Here is a 12,145-nt window from a genome sequence, read left to right as displayed (position 1 = left end):
TTTATCTTCACTATCCCTCTCTCAGCATCTGTTTCTCTTCATTCTGTCTTCATGCAGCAGTTGGGTGTCAGATGAATGATCCAATATATCTTATAGGGGGCTCCTTTTGCCCAGAAGATGTATTAGAGCTCACTCGATTAAAATCACCAGACATCATGTCTCTCTACATGCAGAATTTGTGCAAAAGGCAGTTATTTTGTTTATACTGGAATCAGTTATTTGTGTGAGCTCTAATTCATCTGCTATAAGATATATTGGATCTAACTGTCAATGATTATCGGACACCCAACTCCCGAATAAAGACAGAATGAAGAGAAACAGATGCTAAGAAAGGGATAGTGAATGTAAACTTGATTATTTCCGAAATGATGCAGAATATTTAATTGATTGTATTTAGAACATTTCATAATTCAGTATGATGAAGCTTATATCAAATTTTCGTTTGCGCGATAGTTCCCCTTGAAGCATGATATTTCATTCATGGTTCCATTAAGAGACAGAAGGTTTTGCTGGAAGTGAAAAGCAAACCCCAGAAGCCCCAACTACATACTTATGGGGTATTTCCAACAAGATACTCCTCCCAATTTACTGCAACTGGGGAACGATGGAGCAGATAGTTCAACAACAGCTGAAAAGCCACCCGTCGGGCACCCCAGATGTGACAAAAAAAAAAAGCAGTCTTAGCCATGGAACAAAGCTCGAGTGTAGATACAACACAAAAAATACAATTTAGAAAATGCAGCCAATGGCAGCAACTAAAGGAAAACTATACCCATAAAATGAAAACGTATAGGGACACTGTCATGGAAAAACATGTTTTCCATGACAGTGTCCCTATATACATCAGTTAATAGTGTTACTCCAGCTGACTTCTGCACTGAAAAAGAGCGAAGTTTTTTTTATATTTCATTATGAAATCTGACATGGGGCTAGACATATTGTCAGTTGCCCGGGTTCCCCCAGTCATGTGACTTTTGCTCTGATAAACTTCACTCTTTTCTGCAAGTTGGCCCTCCTTCCTTTCCCCCCAGCAGCCCATCAGCCAAACAATGGGAAGGTAACCAGATAGCAGCTCCCTGACACAAGATAACAGCTGCCTGGTAGATCTAAGAACAGCACTCAATAGTAAAATCCAGGTCCCACTGTGACACATTCAGTTACATTGAGTAGGAGAAACAACAGCCTACCAGAAAGCAGTTCCATCCTAGTGCTGGATCTTTCTGAAAGCACATGACCAGGCAAAATGACCTGAGATGCACCTACACACCAATATTACAACTAAAAAAATACACTTGCTGGTTCAGGAATGAAATTTTATATTGTAGAGTGAATTATTTGCAGTGTAAACAGTGTAATTTAAACTAAAAACTACTCCATAAAAATCATGGCAGAATCCCTTTAAGCAAAAGACTGTTTACATTATATTAAAGAATCTTCCAAAATTGGAATATATATTTAAATAAATATTGCCCTTTTACAGTTTTTCCCTTGAGCCCCCATTATCATTTTGGTCTGTGTGCTGCCTCAGAGGTCACCTGACCAGAAATACTGCAGCTCTAACTGTAACAGGAAGAAGTGTGGAAGCAAAAGACACAACTCTGTCTGTTAATTGGCTCATGTGACCCAACATGTATGGTTTGTTTGTGTGAATCGTGAATCTTAGTACTTAAAATGGCTATTTTCTATTTAGGATTGCCCAGTGGCACACACTACTAAAAAAGTGTCTTATTATATTTACTATGCTATGGAGGGGGCCAGGGCTAAGGAGGGGGCCAGGGCTATGGATGGGGCCCAGGGCTATGGAGGCGAGGACTAGGGCTATGAAGGGGGCCAAGGGATATGAGGGGGAGGGCTAGGGCAGGCATTAGCCTCATACAGAATGTGTCATACAGTCCCCAGGCAAAGGCAATGATTCCCTATATCTAAATGAAGGACAGCTCGAAGGCCAATGAAATATCGGATGACTAGTCTGTAACACATACACAGTGTCGCTCTTGTACCTCCCGTGAACCCGCTCGGTCCCTTGGTAACGATGAGAAGCTCTGCTATTCCTATTCGACCAGTGTGTTCATCAAACCTCCGCCATCCTCTAGCACACAGACCCCATCACGTGACTCTGTCAGCTGACATTCCTCGCACGTCACACCCTCCACAATAGGGAGCAGCTGGGAAATAGAAGAGGACACGGGTCGGCGAGCTGAGCGCCTTGCGGGGTAAGGAAAGCAGCGGAGCCACAGCGACCTCTACAGCAGCGGAGGGTTCTGCAAGCGGGCGTCTGCACGTGATTTCGCGTCAGAGTAATAATAATGGGAGCCTTGACTAAAGTGCAAACAAGCAATCATTCCTACTAACTGTGCCCGCCGTGCTTCAGTGTTTTGTAAAAGTCCCTCTCTTCGGTTCTTTCCGGCAACAGACTTCGGTTCTTTCCGGTGGCGCTCTTCGGCTCTTTTCGGAACGTTTCGTCACAATCTCGTTACGCACGGCGGGTAACCTGTATAATCCCCTGTGCGGACTAAAGCCCAATAGAACCTCGGAGGGAGTCAGAAATAGAATCACAAGTTTGTGGTTCTTGTTTATACTTATTAACAAAACTTGTGACCATACAAGTTTGGTCACAAGCAAAGCTTTGTGTCTGCGTGATAATGAGTTTGTAGTCGAAACCAAATGCGGGGGGGGGGGAGGTATTGTTTTGTTTTCTGCTTTCTACAAGTGATACAGAAAAATAATTGAACAGTTTCTTCTCAGGCCAATGTAAAAAGCACCAGCATTTATTTTCCTATATTAAAAAGCTCTGAAAACAATAATAAATGTTATTCCTCTGCTCTTTTAAAGGGTTCACCTTTAGAAATAAATCACACGCCCTCCTGCAGCCGTGACAAGTTGAGGTAAAATTTGTAGCTTTATTCCATCAAGTTAAAAGTAGCGTCCTAACGCGTTTCGTATCAAAGGATACGTAATCATAGGTCCTAACGCGTTTCGTATCAAAGGATACGTAATCATAGGCACTGTGCCTATGATTACGTATCCTTTGATACGAAACGCGTTAGGACGCTACTTTTAACTTGATGGAATAAAGCTACAAATTTTACCTCAACTTGTCACGGCTGCAGGAGTGCGTGTGATTTATTTCTGAAGATTGGTTTCGCCTAAACTACCGGTTCGGGGCACGGCACCCGGGCCATATGACAAACGTGGTGAGTGACAAGCAACGCTGAATTTACCTTTTTGCAATAGAACGATTTTTCAAGTGAAGGGCCTGGGGTTTGGACACCCAGGCCATCCTGTTCCACTCGGTGAGAATTACCTAGTGGTCGCTAGCTGTGTTTGTTAATGTTTTTTCGTCTATGAGCGTTATGCTCGATTTATTTGAAGTATATAAGCATTTAACAACCTATTTAGCAAGCTTACAGATTATAGATATTTGGTCCAATTAGAGATTAGAGCCAGCGATTCGTTTTTGTGCATGTATTAGTTCACCTTTAAATTAACTTTTAGTATCTTATAGAATGAATCATTCTTAGCAACTTTTCCATTGGCCTTACTTTTTTTTTTTTTTTATAGATGAGATTCAATGTTGATAAATGTAAAGTCATGCACCTGGGATGTAAGAATATCCACTTATACCCTTAATGGGACTGCACTAGGCAAATCCATTATGAAAAAGGACCTTGGAGTCCTTGTAGATGATAAACTTGTCTGTAGCAAGCAATGCCAGTCAGCAGCATCAAGGGCAAATAAGGTCTTGAGCTGTATTAAATGGGGCAGAGAGTCACGGGAGGAGGGGGTCATTGTTCCACTGTACAGAGCACTTGTAAGGCCCCATCTAGAATATGCCGTACAGTTTTGGTCTCCATCACTCAAACAGGACATTATTGTATTAGAGAGGGTACAGAGAAGGGCAATTAAGTTGGTAAAAGGTATTGAAAATCTTAGCTATGAGGAAAGACTGGCCAAATTGGGGATGTTCACGCTGGAGAAGAGGCGCTTAAGGGGAGATATGATAACTATGTTTAAATATATAAGGGGATCATATAATAATCTCTCTAATGCTTTATTTACCAGTAGGTCTTTCCAGCTGACACAAGGTCACCCATTCCGATTAGAAGAAAAGAGGTTCCGCCTAAATATTGGGAAGGGGTTTGTTACAGTGAGAGCTGTGAAGATGTGGAATTGTCTCCCTGAATCAGTGGTACAGGCTGATACATTAGATAGATTTAAGAAGGGGTTGGATGGTGTTTAGCAAGTGAGGGAATACAGGGATATGGTAGATAGCTCATAGTACAAGTTGATTCAGGGACTGGTCCCATTGCCATTTTGGAGTCAGGAAGGAATTTTTTTTCCCTCCTCTGAGGCAAATTGGAGTGACTTCAAATGTGTTTTTTTTTTTTTTTTTGCCTTCCTCTGGATCAACTGGCAGTTAGGCAGGTTATATACAGACTAAAAAAGGTTGAACTTGAAGGTGTGTTTTTTTTCTACCTAACTTACTATGTTAATATTTATAGTTTTGTAATTATTTACCTTCTTCTTATGCTTTCCAGCTTTCAAATGGGACTCACCCATCTAAAAAACATGCTCTGTAAGGCTACAAATATATTGTTGTTGCTGCATTGTAATACTCCTCTTTCCTCATCCCATTTTATATTCCAGTCTCTTAGGGTGGTGGCAGACGTGGGGGATTGGTTGCCCAGTGACAAATCTTCTGCAGGCGGCTAATATCCTCAAAATGCCTTCCCATCGGCAAGAATACAATCGCCGCTGGGATGGCATGCGAATTTCTCGTGAGGCAACTTGGTGCGACTTCGATTTTTTATGCCATCCCGCCAGAGATAACTAATCTCCCCGTCTGACACCACCCTTAATCAAACCAGTGCATGGTTGCTAGGGTAATTTGGGCCACAGCTAACGTCACAGTATAAGTAAATGGCATCCAAGAGCCAACAGTTGATGGGAATAATATAGTCACCTGCTTTTTTCCATATGGTATTAAACAGATTCATTAGAACGTTTGGCCTATTTGGAATCCCAGCTGTAAGTTATAGACTCATATATTCCCTGCTCAGAGCTGGTGTATAAGGGTAGGACTTCACGGATGTTTTCAGCGTGATCCGACGCGCTGCAACAAAAAGCATGCGACGGAAATAAGGTAAGAGATAGAAATTTTGGGTGAAGTTGCAGCGTTGATCCGACGCGGCACGACTGTCAATTCGCCAGCGTCAAAGTTGGCGCCAGCGCCCATTACAGTCAATGTGCATCCGTTTATTGTAGCCGGCATCTAAATGGACGCTGGCGTAGGAACCTTCGTCGACATCAAAATAAGTTTCCCCAGCGAATTCGCCCATCACTAACTTTGACCATTCGCTATCTAAAACCTGCCGGTTTGCTGTTTTAGCCAATGGGGACCTCCTAGAACCTATTTGGAGTCAATTGGTGGACTTAGATCGAATGCGCTATTCCTTCGATTTGTACGATTCAAATTCGGCCGAATACAGACCTATTCGATTGAAAAACTGACCTATTCAACCAAAAAAAAAAAACTTTGACTTAATTTTGGTTGGTCTTTTTGAATTCAAAATTCGAAGTTTTTTCAATTCGAAATTTGACCCTTGATAAATATGCCCCTAAGTGTCTTCAATGGGAGGGAACAGCGAGTTGACTAGTGGAGAAAAAGACCGGACTAAGGAATTTGGGACTGAGATACAAAAGCACCACTAGATGGTGACAATGATTAAATCAGGGCTTTCAGCGTGTGGCTCACTTTCTTGCTAGGAATTCACATGCCAACCTCCTACAGAGGGTTACTGCAAACAGACGGTCTTACCCCATGCATTAATTTCAGGGGTCTCAGACATTGGGGCTGCCCTCTCCATGGGGAGGAGGGCAGTGTATGAAAGCAATGGGTGGGAAGGGACATCTTGAAGATCATTCAGGTTGTTGTTTATTAGTTGACTTACACACTACCGCAACTATGTCAGGAGGACTATTTTCATTTTATTACAGGTATGGGATCCATTATCCGAAAATCCGTTATCCAGAAAGCGCCGAATTACACAAGGGTTGTCTCCCATAGACTCCATTATAATCGAATAATCCAAATATTTAATAAATATTTAATAAACAGTACCTTGTACTTGATCCAAACTAAAGGTGGCCATACACGGAGTGATCTGCTCGTTTGGCGATGTCGCCAAACGAGCGGATCTCGCGCCGATATGCCCACCTTGAGGTGGGCAATATCGGGCTGATCCGATTGTGGGCCCCAGGGCCCAACGATTGGATCCTAACGAATAGGAATGAGGGTCGGATCGCAGGACCGCATCAATGAACAGATGCGGTTGCAATCCAACCCATCCGATCGAGATCTGTCCGACTTTCGGCCAGATCTCGATCGGGGAAGCCCGTCGGGGGGCCCCATACACGGGCCAATAAGCTGCCGACTCGGTCTGTCGGCAGCTTTTATCGACCCGTGTATGGCCACCTTAAGATGTAATTTATACTTATTGGAAGCAATACCAGCTTATTGGGTTTATTAAATGTTTACATGATTTTCTAGTAGACTTAAGGTATGAAGATCCAACTTACGGACAGATCCCTTATCTGGAAAACCTCAGATCCCGAGCATACTGGATAACAGGTCCTATATATTTGTATCATTGTTTTGTGTTAAAGGGACTCTGCAAATGTTTTGACAGCGAAGGGGGGCTTGAACTAAAAACAAATGAAAAATAAGACATTTGGTAAATGAATCTTCAAATAAACTTTTGCATAAAATCCTTATTGTTAATCCTTAATGGCAGCTGAAGACTTTCTTTTCTTTTTTTTTATGCAAACAACTGAAACTGCAGTATCCAAGGAGAATGATCCTTTCTCATTGTGCAACAATACCAAAGAATGTCCTATAGAAAAACACAAGTATAAAGCTAGTGTGACCCAGATTCAAACATCAGTGCACATTCTCTCACCCTGAATGTGTATTGATGAATTAATTTTTTTAGGCAGATTTGGCCAGATCAGTCACACTTCCATCATGTACTTTTTTTATTTAACTGCGACTGCTCCCACAATAACATAATGGGGCAGATTTATCAAAGGTCAAAGTGAAAATTTGAATTAAAATAATTCAAATTTCGAGCTAATACCTGCTGCTTTTATTGATCTATATAATTTTGCCCTGGCAGAGGGTACAACTTGCACCTGGGGCTGCAAAGAGCCGTTCTCCACTTTTGAAGCAAATATGGGGGTATATTTATCAAATAGTGAAGTTTATAGTTCACCACTAGAGTGAAATTCCGCCACTTTCCATTCATTTCTATGGGATTTTTAAAGGCATATTTATCAAATGGTGAACTTTCACTTTCACCCATTGGTAAATATGCCTTTCAAAATCCCATAGAAATTAATTGTGAGCTGCGGAATTTCACTCGAGTGGCGGAACTTCACTCTTTGATAAATTTACCCCATGAGCTGAATTCACTGTTGCTTCAGGTGAAACTATTTCCAAGCAATGCAACCATGCAAGAATGTGCCAGCCAATTAAAAATAGGACTGGAGGTTCATAGGACCACTGCATGGCATTTACCTTAACTTCGTACCAATAAACTTGTCACTGAAAATACATGTTTGCACTGAGTCTGCTGGGGGTTCTACTGTATTTCCCAAGCCTGTTAGCTATCACCAGAAATATGTCTGTAATTTCTCTTATCAAATAAACTGTAAGAAAACAGAAATATCAGTCAATTCCCCATAGTTTCAGTTCAAACAAAGAATTTTTACTTTTTGACAGATTTCCTTCTCTCTGTAAAACAGTGACAGCACCTTGCGCTTGATGAGAAAAGAAATCTATTTATTTCCAAGCAGCCTTGACTTATGGTGCTTCATATTGTTGACGACTTTTATCTGGAAAACCCCAGATTCCAAGGATTATAAATAATAGATCCTGTGCCTATAGCTACAAAACTATGCACTGCTTATTATACAATCCCATTTTTTCCAGAATCACAGACCCCAACATATAAGGATCATTTGGGAATTGGGCAGGCAAATTGTGCATAACCGGAAATGGTCTGAAATGAGCCAATACTGGAAGGTATGGGATCTGTTCAGGGGCGTAACTACAGAGGAAGCAGACCCTGCGGCTGCAGGGGGGCCCAGGTGGTATAGGGGCCCCATGAGGCCCTAATTCGTATACAATTTCAATAAATGTTGGTAAAATATGTCAATCTCTAGACATTTTGGGGGCCTGAAAAATAATTTGCTGTGGGGCCCAGTAACATCTAGTTACACCACTAGATCTGTTATTCGGAAACTCTTTGTCAAGATAGCTCCAAATTCCAGAAAGTTCCTCTCCCATAGACTCCATTTAATTCGCATAATCCAAAATTTTAAAATTGATTTCCTTGCTCTCTGTAATAATAAAGCAATACCTTGTACTTGAAACAAACTAAAGTATAGTTAATCTTTATTGGAAGCAAAGGCAGCCTATTGGGTTTATTTAATTTTTACATAACTTTCTACTAGACTTAAGGTATGAAGATCCAAATTACGGAAAGATCCATTATCCGGAAAACCCCAGGTCTCATGCATTCTGGACAGGGCCGCCATTAGAAATCATGGGGCCCCGTACAAAAATAATTTTCGGGGCCATTGGTGCCAGGGCCCCCCTTACAAGTTAAAAAAAATAGGGGCCCCAAAGAATATTTTTTTTTTATAACTCTTCATTTAAGTAGTTTTATGAATTTTACACAAATAATAAGTAGGACAAAATAGGAAACATAAGAAAACAGAAAAAAAAAACACATAGGAAAAACAAAAAAAAAAATTATACAGTTGAGAAACTGAAGTATGCAAGGTTGTGGATATGATTGACTAAATACAATAAAATATCACAGTGTCATAAGGTTTCACAAGGTGCAGCCCCACTCTACATCAAAGTTTGGAGTATGGTATCTGGATGCAAAGAATATTTTTTAAAACAACATTGGCCCCCTTACAAATTCAATCAGTACAGAACACTTACTCCTATACCCAAAAACCCAGTTAATCTTTCATGTGCTCTCTGGAATGCCAGATCTGTTTGCAACAAACTCACCGCTATACACGACCATTTCATTGCAAATTCCTTTAACCTACTTGCGCTTACTGAAACCTGGCTCTCTCCTACTGACACCGCCTCACCTGCTGCCCTGTCCTATGGGGCCTACACCTTACTCATACTCCTAGACCTGGTAACAGACCTGGAGGTGGGGTGGGTTTGCTTCTCTCTCCCCGCTGTACTTTTAAAGTTCTTCCACCTGTTCCCTCTTTATCATTCTCCTCATTTGAGGCTCACTGCATTAGGCTCTTTTCTCCTGTTTCACTCTGCATTGCTGTTATATATCGACCACCAGGACCAACTGCACAATTTCTGGACAACTTTGCAGCCTGGCTTCCTTACTTTCTTTCATCTAACATCCCATCCATCATATTAGGTGACTTTAATATACCCGTTAACAACATCAACAACTCTTCTGTCTCTAAACTTCTTTCACTAACCTCCTCCCTAGGCTTATCTTTGTGCTCAGACTCCCCCTCTCACTCCAATGGTAATGCTCTGGATCTCATATTTACCAGACTCTGTTCAACCTCCAATTTTACTAACTCCCCATTTCCCCTCTCTGATCACAATATGCTCACATTTCAACTATCACTAACTCCCTCCTCACCCCCTGCTATTCCCCAAACACGTACTTACCGTGACTTGCAAGCTGTAGACGTGTCACATCTCTCTTCTTCCTTTGACTCTCTTCACTCTAATATCTCAGCCATCTCATGTCCTAATGTGGCTACCTCTGTCTACTATAGTACTCTCACCACTGCCCTAAATGAGCTTGCTCCTATAAAAACTAAACGTTCTCGACCCAAACCACTTCAACCTTGGCATACTGCTCATACAAAAGCGCTCCAAAGACACTCACGTGCACTTGAGCGTCGCTGGCGCAAATCCCGTTCAGAATCAGACTTTTGGAGCTACAAATCCGCCCTGCGCTCCTTTAACACCAGCCTCTTCCAAGCCAAACAAACATACTTTACTTCACTCATTAACTCCCTTTCTAAAAAACCAGCACAGCTTTTCTCCACCTTTAACACTCTCCTTTCCCCTTCTCCACCCCCTCCATGCACATCTGTCTCTGCTCAAGATATTGCCGAGCACTTCAAAAACAAAATTGACACTATCAGAAGGGACATTACACTACTCAACCCCCCTAGACTTCCACCACCCTCCCTCCACACTGCCCAGTCTCTCCTGTGCTCCTTCATCCCTGTCACTGATGAGGAAGTCTCAAAGCTTCTGGCCTCTTCTCACCTTACCACCTGCCCGCTTGATCCAATTCCCTCGAAACTTCTCCGCAATACCAATCCTTGTCTAATCAAAGCCTTAACTCACCTATTTAATCTTTCGCTCTCAACTGGACTGTTTCCTTCTCAACTAAAACATGCTCTTGTCACCCCCATTCTGAAAAAACCCTCTCTTGATCCCTCCAATCTTGACAACCTCCGACCTATCTCTCTGCTACCTTTCATCTCTAAACTACTTGAGCGCCTAGTCTACAACCGACTTACCTCATTCCTCTCTGACAATAACCTGCTGGACCCCCTACAATCTGGTTTTAAGCCACAACACTCCACAGAAACTGCCCTGACTCGACTAACTAATGACCTTTTAACCTCTAAAGCCAACAATCATTTCTCACTACTAGTACTGCTTGACCTCTCAGCCGCATTTGACACTGTAGATCACCCTCTCCTCCTCCAGTCCCTCCAGTCGCTTGGCCTTCGTGACACAGCCCTGTCCTGGTTCTCTTCTTACATCACCAATCGTTCCTTCAGTGTCTCCTACAATGGAGTATCATCTTCTCCCCTACCTCTTTCTGTTGGAGTTCCTCAAGGCTCTGTCCTGGGACCATTACTATTCTCCCTCTATACTTCCTCCCATGGCAAATTAATAAATTCGTATGGTTTCCACTACCACCTCTATGCTGACGATACTCAGATCTATCTCTCATCTCCTGATCTCAACCCAGAACTCCTAACTCGCGTCTCCTCCTGCCTGTCCGCTATCTCTACCTGGATGTCGCAACGCTACCTTAAATTAAACCTCTCTAAAACTGAAATGGTTCTCTTTCCTCCAAGAAACACCAGTAGCATCCCCGAAGTATCCATCATAGTTAACAATTCCACTATCACCCCCTCTCCCCAGGCCCGGTGCCTTGGGGTTATCCTAGATTCTGCCCTGTCATTCACTCCTCATATCCAGTCACTTATTAAATCATGTCACTTCCACCTAAGGAACATATCCAAAATACGATCATTTATCACCCAAGACGCTGCCAAAATTCTTATTCACTCTCTCATCATATCGCGTCTAGACTACTGTAACTCTCTTTTAATCGGCCTCCCCCTCCAGAGACTGTCACCTCTCCAGTCCATAATGAACACTGCTGCGAGGCTCATACACCTCAGCAACCGCTCATCCTCTGCCTCGCCATTCTGTCAATCCCTGCACTGGCTTCCGTTACCTTTCAGAATCAAATTCAAATTAATGACACTGACTTTCAAAGCACTTCACAACTCTGCTCCACCCTACATCTCTGAACTCATCTCTATATACTCACCCACTCGCTTACTACGCTCCTCTACTGACCTGCTACTCAACTCTTCTCTCATTACCTCCTCACATGCTCGCATTCAAGACTTTGGAAGGGCTGCATCCCTCCTCTGGAACTCTCTCCCACGATCTGTCCGACTTTCTCCCAACCTTTCTGCTTTCAAAAAATCTCTGAAAACGCATTTCTTTCGAGAAGCCTACCCTCACTCTGCTTAACTACCAAACGCAACACCACATACAACACCACATTTCTCACCCACTTACTTCGATCTTGCCCACTCCCACACCTTGTGTATTACTCCCTTCCCTTTAGACTGTATGCCTATGCATAGGGCCTTCCTCACCTCTTTGTACCTGTATTGATTGTGATGTTTGTTACTCCATATATTCTATGTATGTAATTCATGTGATGTAGTTGTATAATCACAGTTACTTTACAGTGCTACGCAATATGTTGGCGCTATATAAATACATGTTAATAAAATAAAATAATAAAGTTAAAAA

At 42.2% G+C, this 12,145-nt stretch overlaps 1 protein-coding gene across 2 annotated transcripts in view; it reads right to left on the bottom strand.

Moving 5' to 3' along the window:
- atp6v1c1.S (ATPase, H+ transporting, lysosomal 42kDa, V1 subunit C1 S homeolog) overlaps positions 1–2,764 on the bottom strand; it is a 31,487-nt gene extending 28,723 nt beyond the window's left edge. Inside the window, exon 1 of one of the 2 annotated variants that reach the window (XM_018223903.2) lies at positions 1,983–2,764. The gene's annotated coding sequence lies outside the window, so the exon portion shown is untranslated. The remainder of the gene's footprint in view (positions 1–1,982) is intronic. The other variant, XM_018223904.2, reaches the window with a different exon arrangement.
- Between the last annotated feature and the right edge of the window lie 9,381 nt (positions 2,765–12,145).

This window comes from Xenopus laevis, chromosome 6S, assembly GCF_017654675.1.
Source record: "Xenopus laevis strain J_2021 chromosome 6S, Xenopus_laevis_v10.1, whole genome shotgun sequence".
Taxonomy (NCBI): domain Eukaryota; kingdom Metazoa; phylum Chordata; class Amphibia; order Anura; family Pipidae; genus Xenopus; species Xenopus laevis.
This window is presented reverse-complemented; position numbering and strand designations above follow the sequence as displayed.